The following is a 4504-nucleotide window of genomic DNA, read 5'->3' on the forward strand; positions in this document are numbered from 1 at the left end:
GCAAAAATGGGGGGGTTTATAACTATATTCCATATGTTTAAAAAGGGGAGAGGAAAGCATAAGAATATTTTTTTAAAGAATTTATTTATCTATTTGAGAGAGAGAGAGTGAGAGAGAACATGAGCTAGGGGAGAGGCAGATGAAGAGGGAGAAGCAAACTCCCTGCTGAGCAGGGAGCCTACATGGGGCTTGATTCCAGGACCCTGCAATCATGACCTGAGCTGAAGGCAGACACTCAACCAATTGAGTCACCCTGGAAAGCATGAGAATATTTAAGTGTTATTATTGATATAAAAAAAAAGACCGAAATCAAACTTTTGAAGGTGAAACAAATAGTGTCTGAGATTAAAAAAAAAAAAAAAAAAAGGAATTAACAGCATATTAGACACTATTGAAGGAAATCTTTGAACTTGAAATATAGCAACAGAAACTAACCACATGAGGGGCACTTGGGTTGCTCAGTTGGTTAAGTGTCTGACTCTTGGTTTTGGTTCAGGTCATGATCTCAGGGTTGTGGGAATGAACCCTATATTGCATCAGGCTCCACACTCAACAGGGAGTCTGGGCACTTTTTCTCTCTAAAATAAACAAAAATCTTAAAAAAAAATTAACCACATGAAACACACACAGGGAAAAAAAGACTAAAAAACAAATTCTGATCATAAATGAGATATGGGATATCTTTAGCTGGCCACATAGACATACAATTTAATCCCTGAATCCGAATAGGAAGCATAAAAAATATTGGAAGAAATAATGGCTGAACAGTCTCCAAATTTGATGAAAAATATAAGCCCTTAGAACCAGGAAGCTCAATGAACCCTAAGCACAAAATGCAGGAAGAGAACTATACCAAGCTATAATCTAATTTCTTAGAACCAGTGTTAAATATATATTTTTAAAGAAGTCACAGGATAAAAAGAAATTTTTATATACAGAATAATAAAAATAAGAATGACTACTTCTCATCAGAAACCATACAATGCCAGCCAAACATTGGTGGAACAACATTAAAATACTAAAAGAAAAATACTGTCCACCTAAAAATCTATATACGATAAAAATATCTTTCAAGAACAAAAATGAAATAAAGACTACTTTAGACATACAAAAGCTAAAATATTCATCATCAATAAATCTGCACTATTAGAAAAGTGAAAAGAAGTCTTTCAAGCAGGAGAATAAAGTAAAATGGAAATCTGTATCTACACAACAGAGTAGAAAGAATTGAAAATGGCAAATATATGAGCAAACATAATTTTTTAAAAGATTTTATTTATTTATTTGAGAGAGGCAGCGATAGTAAGAGAGAGCACGAGTGAGGAGGAGAGGGAGACACAGGCTCCCCACTAAGCAGGGAGTCCAACTAGGGACCTGATTCCAGGACCCTGGGATAATGACCTGAGCTGAAGGCAGACATTTAACTGACTGAGCCACCCAAATGACCAAACGTAATTTTTCTTAGCTATCTAAAACAAGATTGAAAAAGAGGAAAAGGGGAACAAAGAACACAAAAGTAGCAAAATACAGCAAAATGGTATATTTAAACCAACTGTACCAATAACCAAATGAAATTGTGGTCTAAATACCCCAATTAAAAGTGAGAGATCATCACACTGAATTAAAAAAAAAAAAACAAAAAGTAAAACTCAGCTAGATGCTACTAAAAAAAAACCAAACTTAAAAAAAAAAAAAACCCACAAATAAAAGTAAAAGGATGGAAAATATATACTATCATGCTAACACTAATCAAAAGAAAACAGCTGGAGTGGACATATTAATATCAGACAAAGTGTATTCCAGAGAAAAGAATATGACCATGTTGAAAGAATCATTTTACAATGATAAAGGGTTTAATTCATCAAGAGGGCATAATTAATCTATGATGACAGAAAGTACTTTCATGTTTGCATGCAGATGGGTTGGAGAGGCAGGGTTGGATAACAAAGGAGCACAAAAATCTGTGGGTGACAGATCTGCTTATTTTCTTGATTAGGGTGATTATTCCAAGCTGCATATGTGAAAGATTATAAAACTATTCAATTTAAATATGTGTAATTATGCCTTAATTACAACTCAACAGAACTGCAAAAAGATATGTGCCCTCTAATGAAATGCAGAAAATAAGAAGTGAGAGGGGACATTCTCACCTCCTTTAAAACCTTAGGGGAGGGGCCCCCGGGAGGCTCAGCCTGCTAAAGCGTCTGGCTTGGGTCATGATCCCAGGGTCCTGGGATCCAGCCCCTCCTAGGGCTCCCTGCTCAGCGGGGAGTCCGCTTCTCCCTCAAGTCTACCCCCTACTCATTCTCTCTCTTATTGTCTCAAATAATTAAATAAAACCTTAAAAAAAAAAAAAAACTTAGGGGAAAGTTATTCAACATTTCACCCCGAAGTATGATGGTAACCGTAGGTTTGTCCTACGTGCTCTTTATCAGTTTATGTTCCTTTCTGTTCCTAGTTTGTTGAAAGCTCTGTAATCAATGAAGGTTGGATTTTGTAAAATTCCTTTTCTGCATCTGTTGAGATAATCATATCATTTTTCTTTTTTAGTCTCGTTAATATGCTGAATTACATTGCTTAATTTTTAAATTGTAAACCCCTTTCATTTCTAAGATAAACCCCATTTAGTCATGATAAATTTTCGGATTTATTTTACCAAAATTGTGTTGAGAATTTTTGCATCAGTGCTCATAAAATTATTTTCCTGGCTTCCTTTTTTTCTGGTTTTCTGCCAGGACATTGCTTGACTCACAAAATGTGTTCAGAAATATGCCTTTATATTCAATTATCTGGTGCTGTTTATGTAAAATTGATATAATTTCTTTCTCAAATGTCAGGCAGAACCCACAAGTGAAGCCATCTAGGTCTAAAATTTTTTGATAGAATATATTTAAGTTCACATTCAATTCGTTTAATGACCATAGAGATATTCTCTTTTTGAATGAGCTTTGGTAGCTCATTTCTTGTCTTCAAGAAATGTATCCATTTCATCTATGTTGTCAAATGTATTTTCATTAAGTTGTTTATAACATTTTCTTTCTTTTTTTACAGATTTTATTTATTTATTTGACAGAGACATAGCAAGAGGGCACACAAACAGGGACAGTGAGAGAGGGAGAATCAGGCTTCCTGCTGAGCAGGGAGCCCGATGCGGGGTCCTGAGCCGAAGGCAGACACTTAATGACGGAGCCACCCAGGCACCCCTGTTTATAACATTTTCTTATTAGTCTTTTACTCTCTGTAGAAGTTTCAGAGATGGCCCCTTTCTCATTCCTTATTTTGGGGAATATATTCTTCATTGTCTCCATTGAGGCAGAATATACAGCTCATTATAGATTTTTTAAAAGACTGACCATGTTATTGTCTTATTAAAGAATTTTTTCTTTGACACAAGGCTGCCCTTCAGCCCAGCATAAGGAGAATCTCTAGCAGCTTCTTCATTCCTATTTACCCACATGGGTTCTATATTGGTTAACTCGAATTCTATAATGAAGGGATACAGATAAACTGATAGCAAATATGTGCAAACACCTAAAGCCAGGGTCTATGGTTCAGGTTCACCAAGGATTACCCTTTTCTCTCCCCATACATACAGGTTCCAGTCCAGTAATAGGTGAAAGACCAGATGTTAGGTGTCATCTAAAATGGATAGCTACACTCATTTCAGGCATCTTTCTCTCAACCTGGAAAATAATGATTTTAGCGATATCTAGACTATTTTTAGAATGGAAAGTCATTATTTTATATCATGCTTTCCAATAATCTAACCCAATAAACAGAGAAGAGGTCCTGAAGATTTGCTATAGGTTGCCTTAGATTCTAGGTACTATTAAATTCTGCTTCAATGGTAGTTTTCATAAGGGAAGAGGCACATTCCACAGAGGAAGCCTAAGAAAATGCTTCCACATTTAGGTCAGGGTTATTTGACTGAGCTTAAGTGTCTACATTGTGCATCAGCCTGTCCAAAAAAGTAAGACTCACGGAGCCTTTAATGTTTCCAAAAATAGTTTCAGAACTGACAGACTGATTTATCTGCATCTCAATATTATTGGATCCAACACTTCCCAGTAATTCACTGCTCTTCTTTCTAACCCTTCAGTTTTACAAACAACTTTGTGTATACTATTTAAGAACATATATGTCCCCCACAACTTTCTCTCATCTCCCATATGCAAATGTCTTGGATACATGCTTTAATACTTTCAAATCTTTGAGTTCTCTTCCCTGGGAATAAAGCCTAATAGGGGTCCTTTACAAAACAATAAATTCTTCCATATCTTTAACAAAAAAGAAGAGAGAATATAAGATGAGAATTCTAGGAAAGTATATTGTTAGGTGTTTACAGCCAAATAAACCTTCAAATTTTATCTACTACATATTCAAATTATATCTATGTATATAATTCAAATTATATACATTGATATATACTTTAAATAATGTCTATGTATAGCCAATAAAGCTTTAAGTATTGTATTACTCTATTATGATCAAGATGATGTGGTAT

The sequence above is a fragment of the Callorhinus ursinus genome, unplaced genomic scaffold (genome assembly GCF_003265705.2).
Source record: "Callorhinus ursinus isolate GAN/ISIS: 27379988/994484 unplaced genomic scaffold, GSC_fseal_2.0 scaffold7, whole genome shotgun sequence".
Lineage (NCBI taxonomy): Eukaryota > Metazoa > Chordata > Mammalia > Carnivora > Otariidae > Callorhinus > Callorhinus ursinus.